The sequence below is a fragment of the Giraffa tippelskirchi genome, chromosome 13, assembly GCF_054371585.1.
Source record: "Giraffa tippelskirchi isolate mGirTip1 chromosome 13, T2T-mGirTip1v1.2.pri, whole genome shotgun sequence".
NCBI lineage: Eukaryota > Metazoa > Chordata > Mammalia > Artiodactyla > Giraffidae > Giraffa > Giraffa tippelskirchi.
Genome location: NC_137287.1, coordinates 65169673 through 65180911, shown reverse-complemented (window position 1 = coordinate 65180911; position 11239 = coordinate 65169673). Strand labels below are relative to the sequence as shown.

The 11239-nt window shown below is 38.9% G+C and overlaps 1 long non-coding RNA gene across 1 annotated transcript; it reads right to left on the bottom strand.

The window, feature by feature from the left end:
• Nucleotides 1-5034: 5034 nt before the first annotated feature.
• LOC145532862 (uncharacterized) lies at nt 5035-9785 on the bottom strand. Its single transcript, XR_014073670.1, has 2 exons — nt 9539-9785; nt 5035-8962 (listed from the first exon to the last, which is right to left on the bottom strand). It is a non-coding gene; the product is annotated as an uncharacterized LOC145532862 (long non-coding RNA).
• Nucleotides 9786-11239: the final 1454 nt, after the last annotated feature.

The following is an 11239-nucleotide window of genomic DNA, read 5'->3' as shown; positions in this document are numbered from 1 at the left end:
TCCCAGCATCAGGGTCTTTTCCAGTGAGTCAGTTCTTTGCATCAGGTGACCAAAGTATTGGAGTTTCAGCTTCAGCATCAGTCTTTCCAATGAATATTCAGGACTGATTTCTTTTGGATTGTCATAAGATAATTGACCAGATATGTGTGTATTTATTTCATGGGCTTTCTTTTCTGTTTGATGGATCTATGTGTCTCTTCATATGATGGTAGCATACTGTTCTGATTACCATTGCTTTGTAATATGGTTTGAAATCACAGAGAACAATGTCTCCAGCTTTGTTCTTCTTTGCAAAGGTTGCTTTCGCTATTCAGGATCTTTTGTTCAGTTCAGTTCAGTCGCTCAGTCATGTCCGACTCTTTACGACACCATGAACTGTAGCACGCCAGGCCTTCCTGTCCATCACCAACTCCCGGAGTCCACCCAAACCCATGTCCACTGAGTCGATAATGCCATCCAACCATCTCATCCTCTGTCATCCCCTTCTTCTCCTGCCCTAAATCTTTCCCAGCATCAGGGTCTTTTCCAATGAGTCAGCACTTGGCATCAGGTGGCCAAAGTATTGGGAGTTTCAGCTTCAACATCAGTCCTTCCAATGAACACCAAGAACTGATCTAGTTTAGGATGGACTGGTTGGATCTCCTTGCAGTCCAAGGGACTCGCAAGAGTCTTCTTCAGCACCACAGTTCAAAAGAATCAATTCTTCGGCGCTCAGCTTTCTTCACCATCCAACTCTCACATCCATACATGACCACTGGAAAAACCATAGCCTTGACTAGACGGATCTTTGTTGGCAAAGTAATGTCTCTGTTTTTTAATATGCTATCTAGGTTGGTCATAACTTTCCTTCCAAGGAGTAAGCGTCTTTTAATTTCATGGCTGCAATCACCATCTGCAGTGATTTTGGAGCCCCAAAATATAAAGTCAGCCACTGTTTCCACTGTTTCCCCATCTATTTGCCATGAAGTGATGGGACTGGATGCTGTGATCTTAGTTTTCTGAATGTTGAACTTTAAGCCAACTTTTTCACTCTCCTCGTTCACTTTCATCAAGAGGCTCTTTAGTTCTTCTTCACTTTCTGCCATAAGGGTGGTGTCATCTGCATATCTGAGGTTATTGATATTTCTCCCGGTAATCTTGATTCCAGCTCGTGCTTCCTCCAGCCCAGCGTTTCTCATGGGGTACTCTGCATATGAGTTAAATAAGCAGGGTGACAATATACAGCCTTGATGTACTCCTTTTCCTATTTGGAACAAGTCTGTTGTTCCATGTCCAGTTCTAACTGTTGCTTCCTGACCTGCATACAGGTTTCTCAAGAGGCAGGTCAGATGGTCTGGTATTCCCATCTCTTGAAGAATTTTCCAGAGTTTATTGTGATCCACACAGTCAAAGGCTTTGGCATAGTCAATAAAGCAGAAATAGATGTTTTTCTGGAACTCTCTTACTTTTTCGATGATCCTTCGGATGTTGGCAATTCGATCTCTGGTTCCTCTGCCCTATCTAAAACCAGCTTGAACATCTGGAAGTCCACGGTTCACGTATTGCTGAAGCCTGGCTTGGGGAATTTTAGGCATTACTTTACTATGTAAAGTAATTAGGCATTACTTGTGAGATGAGTGCAATTGTGTGGTAGTTTGAGCATTCTTTGGTATTGCCTTTCTTTGGGATTGGAATGAAAACTGACCTTTTCCAGTCCTGTGGCCACTGCTGAGTTTTCCAAATTTGCTGGCATATTGAGTGCAGCACTTTCACAGCATCATCTCTCAGGATTTGAAAGAGCTCAACTGGAATTCCGTCACCTGCACTAGCTTTGTTCATAGTGATGGTTCCTAAGGCCCACTTGACTTCACATTCCAGGATGTCTGTCTCTAGGTGAGTGATCACACCATCGTGATTATCTGGGTCATGAGGATCTTTTTTGTACAGTTCTTCTGTGTATTCTTGCCACCTCTTCTTAATATCTTCTGCTTCTGTTAGGTCCATACCATTTCTGTCCTTTATTTAGCCCATCTTTGCATAAAATATTCCCTTGGTATCTATAATTTTCTTGAAGAGATCTCTAGTCTTTCCCATTCTATTGTTTTCCTCTATTTCTTTACATTGATCACTGAGGAAGGGTTTCTTATCTCTCCTTGCTATTCTTTGGAACTCTGCATTCAAATGGGTATATCTTTCCTTTTCTCCTTTGTTTTTCGCTTCCCTTCTTTTCACAGGATCTTTTGTGGTTCCATGCAAATTAAAGAATTGTTTATTTATGTAAAAAAAAAAAATACCATAGGAATTTTAACAGAGACTGCACTGAATCTGCACTGAATCTGTAGATTGCTTTAGGTAGTATTGAAATTGCAACTTTTAACTATTTATAATCCAGAAGCACTAAGTATATATTCAATGTGTCTCCTTCAAATTCTTTATCAATGTCTTACAAGTTTTCAGTATGTAGGTCTTTTACTGCCTTGATAAAGTTATTCATAGATATCTTACTTGTATTATGAAATGGTAAATGAGACTGTTTTCTTAATTTCTCTTTTTGATAGTAATCTTTGTTATTAGCACACAAGAATATAACAGATTTGTATAGGTTGATTTTTTTCATCCTGTTTCTTTATTGAAGTCATTTACTAGAATTTAGGTGGAGTACTCTTGCCTGGAAAATCCCATGGACGGAGGAGCCTGGTAGGCTGCAGTCCATGGGGTTGCGAAGAGTCGGACATGACCGAGCGACTTCACTTTCACTTTTCACTTTCATGCATTGGAGAAGGAAATGGCAACCCACTCCAGTACTCTTGCCTGGAGAATCCCAGGGATGGCGGAGCCTGGTGGGCTGCCGTCTATGGGGTCGCACAGAGTTGGACATGATTGAAGCGACTTAGCAGCAGCAGCAGCAGGTGGAGTCTGTAGGATCTTGGCTATATAGTACCATATCGCTGCACAGTTTTACTTCTTCTGTCCCAATTTTGTTGTTGTTATTCAGTCATGTCCAAATCTTTGGGACCCCATGGACTATAGAACACAAGGCTTCCCTGTCCTTCACCATCTCCTGGAGTTTGCTTAAACTCATGTCCATTGAGTTGGTGATGCCATCCAACCATCTCATCCTCTCTCATCCCCTTCTCCTGCCTTCAAACTTTTCCAGCATCAGGGTCTTTCCTAATGAATCGGCTCTTTGCGTCAGGTGGCCAAGGTATTGGAGATTTAACATCAGTCTTTCCAATGAATATTCAAAGTTGATTTCCTTTAGGATTGACTGGTTTGATATCCTTGCAGTCCAAGGGACTCTCAAGAGTCATCTCCAGCACCACAGTTCAAAGGCATCAATTCTTCAGCACTCAGCCTTTTTTATTTTCCAGCTCTCACATCCATACATAACTATGGAAAAACCATAGCTTCAACCATATGGACTTTTGTAGGCAAAATGATGTCTCTGCTTTTTAATATGCTGTCTAGGTTTGTCACAGCTTTTCTTCCAAGGAGCAAGTATCTTTTAATTTCATTGCTGCAGTTACTGTCCACAGTGCTTTTAAAGCCCAAGAAAATAAAATCTGTCACTGTTTCTATTATTTCCCTATCTTCCCAATTTGCATGCCTTTATTTCTTATTCTTGTTAATTACTTTGGCTGGGACTACCAATATTATGTTGAATAAAAGTAGAAAAAGTGAGCTACTTGTCTTGTCCCTGATCTTGTGTATGATGTTAGCTGTGGGCTTGTCACATATTAGTCACTCAGTTGTGTCTGACTCTTTGTGACCCCACAAACTGTAGCCTGCCAGGCTTCTCTGTCCATGCAATTCTTTAGGCAAGAATATTGGAGTGGGTTGCCATTCCCTTCTCCCAGGGATCTTCCTGACCCAGGGATCGAACCACGGCCTCCTGCATTGCAGGCAGATTCTGAGCCACCAGGAAAGCCCAGGCTTATCAAATATGGCCTTTATTATGTTGAGGCACATTCTCTCTATACCCACATTGATAAGAGTTTTTATTGTAAGTAGATGGTTACTTTTATCAAATGTTTTTACTGCATTGATCAAGATAATCATATGATTTTAAATTTTGTTCTGTTAACATGTTATATCACACTGATATGCAAATAGTGAACCATTCTTGCATTACTGTAATAAATTCCACTTGATCACAGTGTTTGATTCTTTTAATGTACTGTTGAATTTGGCTTGCTAATATTTTATCAAGAATGTCTGCATCTATGTTCATTAGGATATTGGCCTGTAATAGTCTTTGCTAGTGATATCCTCTGGTTTGGGTATCAAGGTAATGTCAGTCTCATAAAATGAGTTTGGAAGTGTTCCCTCCTCTTCTGCATTATGGAATAATTTGAAATGGATTGGTATTTTTCTCTGAATATTTGATAGAACTTACTAGTGAAGTTGTCTCAGTTTTTAAAATAGCTATTTTCTTCACTTACTTATTTGGCTACTCTGGGTCTTTTTAGATCTTGCAAGCTGGGTCCTTTTTTTTTTTTAAGCTGCAACATGTGGGATCTAGTTCCCTGACCAGGGGTTGAGCCCAGAGTGAAAGTCACTCAGTTGTGTCTGAGTCTGCGACCCCATGAACTATGCAGTCCACGGAATTCTCTAGGCCAGAATATTGGAGTGGGTAGTCTTTCCCTTCTCCAGGGGATTTCCCCAACCCACGGATCAAACTCAGGTCTCCTGCATTGCAGGTGGATTCTTTACCAAGTGAACCACCAGGGAAGCATTGAGCCCAGGGGCCCCTGCATTGGGAGCATGAAGCCTTAGCCATCAGACCACTGGGAAAATCTCGTGATGTTATTTAATTTTTACAGGAAGTTTTAAAACTACTGATCAATCTCTTCACTAGTAATCAGTCTATTGAGATTTCCTATTTTTTCCTGACTTAGTCTTGGAAGTCTATGTGTTTCTAGGAATTAATCCATTTATTTTAAGTTGTCCAACTTGTCATTTAATTATTCATAGTCTCCTATGATCCTTTGTATTTCTGTGGTATCTCTTGTAATATCTTCCCTTTCATTTCTGATTTTGGGTCCTCTCTTTTGATTTCTTGGTAAGTCAAGCTAAAGGATTGTCAATATTATTTATCCTTTCAAAGGATAACTTCTGGTTTCATTGATCTTTCCATTGTCTTTTTGTCTCTACTTCATTTATTTTTGTTCTGATCTTTATTTCCATACTTCTACTAGGAATTCACTTCCTAGTAATGTAATTATTTCTCTAGTTCCTTTGAGGTGTAAATTTAGGTTGTGATTTTTCTTTTTTCTTTAAGTAAGCATTGATTCTATCTTAGCATTGTTTTTGCTGCATGCCACTGCATCCTACAAGTTTCCGTATGTTATATCTACATTTCCTTTTGTGAAAAGGAATTTTTTGATTTTGCTTTTGATTTCTTCACTGAACATTGTTCAGCAGCATGTTGTTTACTCTCCACATATTTGTGAATTTTACACTTTTCTTTTTATAGTTGATTCCTAATTTTATACCATAGTGGTTGGAAAAGAAACTTATATCATTTGTTTCTTTTTTAGCTGAAGTACATTTGATATGCAATATTGTATAAGTAACAAGTGTACAATTTAGTAATTCACAATTTTCAAAGGTTATACTACATTTATAGTTCTTATAAAATATTGGCTATATTCCCCATGTTGTACAGAATATTCTTGTAGCTCATTTTATACATAATACTTTATACTTCTTAATTCTCTACCACTATTTTATCCTACCTCCTTTCTTCTTCACAGTGATAACCACTAGTTTGTTGTATATGTTTGTGAGTCTGCTTCTTTTTTGTTATATTCACTGTTTTGTAATTTTTAAGATTCTACATTTAAGTGAGGTGATATATAGTGTTTGTCTTTCTGTGTCTTATTTCACATAGTGTAATGCCCTCCAAGTCCACCCATGTTGTTGCAAATGGAAAAATGAATGTATACACACACACCCCACAAACATAGACAGTGTATTTGAAAGCAAAGCCATCACTTTGCTGACAAAGGTCCACCTAGTCAAAGCTATGGTTTTTCCAGTAGTCATGTACAGATGTGAGAGTTGGACCATAAAGAAGGCTGAGTGCTGAAGAATTGATGCTTTTGAACTGTCGTGTTGGAAAACAATCTTGAGAATCCCTTGGACTGCAGGGAGATCAAACCAGTCAATCCTAAAGGAAATCAATCCTGAATATTCATTGGAAGGACTGATGCTGAAGCTCCAATACTTTGACCACGTGATACAAACCTAGCTGACTCACTGGAAAAGACCCTGATGCTAAAAAAGATTGAAGACAGAAGGACGACAGATGAGATGGCTGGATGGCATCATTGATTCAATGGACATGAATTTGGGTAAATTCCAAGAGATGGTGAGGGACAGGGAAGCCTGGCATGCCACAGCGCATGAGGTCACAAAGAGTCAGACATGACTTGATGACTGAACAACAACAACAGCAGCATACACCACAACTTCTTAATACATTCACCTGTTGATGGGCACTTAGGTTGCTTACACATCCTGGCAATTGTAAATAATGCTGCTATGAACAGTGGGGTATATGTATCTTTTTTAGTTGATATTTTGGGTGTTTTTTGGATGTAAACCCAGGAGTAAAACTGCTGGGTGATAGGTAGTTTTACTTTTAGTTTTTTTAGAAACTCCCATACTGTTTATCACAGTGAGTATACACATTTATATTTCCACCAATAGTGAACCAGAGTTCTTTCTTCTTCATATCCATGGTAACATTTCTCTGTCACTTTTGATGATAGTCATTCTGATATGTGTGAAGTGATATCTCATTGTGTTTTTGATTTGCATTTCCCTGACTATTAGTTAATGTTGAGCCTGTTTTCATGTGCCTGTTGGCCATGTGCAAGTCCTCTTTGGAAAAATGTCTATTGAGCTCTTCTGCCCATTTTTCTTTTTGTTTTGAGTTACATGATCTATTTATATATTTTAAATATTAACCCCTTATATAATTTACAAATATTTTCTGCCATTCAATAGGTTGCCTTTTCATTGTATCAATGATTTCCTTTGCTGTGCAAAAACTTTAAGTTTAATTAAGTCCCATTTGTTCATTTTTGCTTTTGTTTCTTTTTCCTTGAGAGATCCAAAAAAATTACTATTAGGATTGCTGTCAAATAGTCTTTTCCTATGTTCTCTTCTAGGAGTTTTATAGTCTTACCTTCAGGTCTTTAATCAATTCTGAGTTTAATTTTGTATATGGAATTAGAGAATGTTCTAATTTATTGTTTTAAATCTACCATTCCAGTTTTCCCAGCACCACTTATTAAAGAGACTGTCTTTCCTTCATTGTATATTCTTGCTTCCTTTGTCATATATTAATTAATGATAAGTGCATGTGTTTATTTCTAGGCTTTTAATTCTGTTCCATAGATTTATGGATCTGTTTTTGTGTCTGTACTATACTGTTTTGATTACTATAGCTTTGTAGTGTACTCTAAAGTCAGGGAATGTGATTCCTCAAGCTCTGTTCTCTTTCTCAAGATTGTTTTGACTGTTCAGGATCTTTTGTATTTCCACATAGATTTTAAAATTATTTTTTCTAGTTCTGTGCAAAATTCCATTGGCATTTTGATAGCGATTGCTTTGAATCTGTAGATTGCCTCAGTTACTATGGTCCTTTTAACAACATTAATTCTTCCAATCTAAGAACATGTTATATCTTTCCTTCTGTTTGTGTCCTCTTCTATTTCTTTCATCAGTTTCTTATAGTTGTCAGAGTACAGACCTTTTACTTCCTTAGGTAGGTATATTCCCAGTAAACAATCCCATTTACTTTTTGATGGAATAGTAAATGGGATTGTTTCCTTGATTTCTCTAACAGTTCATTGTTAGTATATAGAAATGCAAGATATCTGTACAGTAATTTGGTATCCTGCAGCTTTACTGAATTCATTGAGCTATGGTAGTTTTCTCATGAAGACTTTATAATTTTCTATGTACAGAATCATGACATTTGCAAACAGAGACAGTTTTACTTCTTCCCTCCCAATTTGGATTCTTTTATTTCTTTTTCTTGTCTGACTGCTGTGGCCAGGACTTGCAATACAGTGTTAAATAAAAGTGGTGAGAGTGGGTGTCTTTGTCTTGTTCCTGATCTCACAGGAAATGCTTTCAGCTTTTCACTGTTTAATATGATGTTATCTGTGGGTTTATCATATATAGCCTTAATATGATAAGTAATGGCAACAGAGGATGAGATAAGTTGGATGTAATCACTGACTCAATGGACATGATTTGAGCAAACTCTGGGGGATAGTGAAGGACAGGGAAGCCTGATGTGCTGCAGTCCATGGGGTCGTAAAGAGTCGGACACAACTGAGTAACTGAACATAAACAACAACATTGGGTAATTTACGAATATTGAAAAACTCTTGCATCTCTGGGATAAATCCCACTTGATCGTGATGTATGATCCTTTTAATATACTGTTGGATCTGGTTTGTTAATATTTTGTTGAGGATGTTCTCACCTATTTTATCAGTGATATTGGCCTGTAATTTTCTTTATTTTTTGAGATACCTTTAGTTTAGGCATTAAATTGATGCTGGCCTCATAGAATGAGTACACAAGTGTTCCTTCTTCAATTTTTGAGAATGGTTTCAGAAAGATAGGTGTTAAATCTTTAAATAATTCACAGGTGAAAAAATTCACCTGTAAAGCCATCTGGTCCTGGACTTCTGTTGGGTGTTTTTAAATTAATGATTCAATTTCATGACTGGACATTAGTCTTTTCATATATTCTATTTCTTCTTGGTTTGGCCTTGGGAGTGTGTACATTTCTAAGAATTTATCCATTTCTTCTAAGTTGTCCATTTTCTTGGCATATAGTTGTTCATAGTAGTCTCTTAGGATATTTTACATTTCTGTGGTGTCAGTTGCTGTTGTTCAGTCACTCGGTTGTGTCTGACTCTTTGTGACCCCATGGACTGAAGCATGCCAGGCTTTCCTGTCCTTCACTATTTCCCAGAGTTTGCCCAAACTCATGTCCATTTAGTTGATGATTCCATCCAACCATCTCATCCTCTGTCAACCCATTCTCCTACCCTCTATCTTTCCCAGCATCAGGGTCTTTTCCAATGAGTAGGCTCTTTACAAGAGATAGCCAAAGATTGGAGCTCCAGCATCAGTCATTTCAATGGATAGTCAGAGTTGGTTTCCTTTAGGATTAACTGGTTTGATCACCTTGCTGTCCTGGGGACTCTCAATGACAGTCTTCTTCAGGAGCACAGCTTGAAAGCATCAGTTCTTTAGCACTCAACCTTCTTTACAGTCCAATTCTCATATCTGTACATAACTACTGGGAAAACCATAGCTTTGATTATATAGACCTTTGTCAGCAAAGTGATGTCTCTGCTTTTTAATATGCTGTCTAGGTGTCAGCTGGGGCTTCCCATGTGGCTCAGCTGGTAAAGAATCCACCTGCAGTGCAGAAGACTTGGGTTTGATCCCTGGGTTGGGAAGATCCCCTGGAGAAGGGAAAGGCTACCCACTCCAGTATTCTGGCCTAGAGAATTTCATAGACCTAGAGAAGTCCATGGGATCGTAAAGAGTTGGACACGACTGAGCAACTTTCATTTTCTTTCAGGTGTAAACTGTAACTTCCTCTTTTTCACTTCTGATTTTATTGCTTTGGTCACTCCCCTTTTTATCTTCATGTGTCTAGCTAAAGGCTTATCAATCTCATTTCTTTTCAAAGAAACAGCTTTTAGTTTCATTCATCTTGTCTTAATTTCTAGTTTATCTATTTCTGCTCTGATAATTATGACTTCAAGGCTGTATATTGTCACCCTGCTTATTTAACTTACATGCAGAGTACATCATGAGAAACACTGGGCTGGATGAAACACAAGCTGGAATCAAGATTGCTGGGAGAAATATCAATAATCTCAGATATGCAGATGACACCACCCTTATGGCAGAAATTGAAGAACTAAAGCGCCTCTTGATGAAAGTGAAAGAGGAGAGTGAAAAAGTTGGCTTAAAACTCAACATTCAGAAAACTAATATTGCGTCCATGGGGTCACAAAGAGTCAGACACAACTGAGCAACTGAACTGAATTATGACTTCTTTCCTTCTACTATCTTCAGGTTTTGTGTGTTCTTCCTGTAATTTCTTTAGGTGTAAGGTTAGATTGCTAGCGATTTTTTGCTTTCTGAGGTAAGCTTTCATTGCTGTAAACTTCCCTTTGAGAAGTGTTTTGCTGTAACCTGTAGGTTGTGGATCATTCTCTTGTATCTGGTGTCTACCCACTGGTGGGTAAGGCTGGTTCAGGGCCTAACAGCAGACTTCCTGGAGGGAAAGGCAGGGACCCAGAGGATTCTGAAGCTGGTGCCTTCTGACTGATGGGCAAAGCTGGGTCCTAGGACCTCTGGTGGACAGAACTGTGTCTAGACTCCTGTTAAGAGGTGGCAATAGGCTCAGGGGGTCTTTAGGCAGCCTGTCTACTAGTTAGTTGCATGGTCTGAAACTGTGCCCATCCAGTTAGTAGCCTGGCCTGAGGCATACCAGCACTGTACTTACAGGCTATTGAGTGGGGCCAGATCTTGGTGCTAATAAGCTAAAGGGAGAATTCTACTATGGTGTCTGTCAGCACCAGCATCCACACAGCGGAAGGATCTCCCAAGAATGGCTTTCTCCACTGAGTGTCCCCAGGAAGAGCTGCAACCACTCCCCACCTCTCTAGGAAACTCTTCAAGATCAGCAGGAAGGTCTGGCCCAGGTTACTATCAGGTTACGGCTTTTTCACTGGGTGCCACAGCATGGGAGGTTTCATGTACTCTATTTCCCCAATCTTATAGGGCAAGTCTTCAGAGTTGAATGCTCTTGGAGCTCATCTTCCCAGTACAGGACCCCTGAGGTTGTAGAACCTGACACAGGGCTCAGAACTCTCACTACTGTGGAAGAACTTCTGCAATATAATTACTGAAAAATGTGTGGGTCATCCACCACTCCCAGGGGTATGGACTTGACTATATCATGACTGTGCCTCTCCTAGATGGCTCATTGTGGTTCCTTCTTTATATCTTTAGTTGTAGGTCTTTTCTGGTAGTTTCCAGTCATTTTCATTGATGTCATTTTGCTCTGTTTGTGAAAGGAGGTGAACTTGTAAGGTCTTTCTAGTCTGCCATCTTGGCAAGATCTCTTGGCTGGTATAACTTCATATTCTTAAATTTGTTAAGATTTATTTTTTCGCTAACATGATCTATCCTGGATCATGTTCCA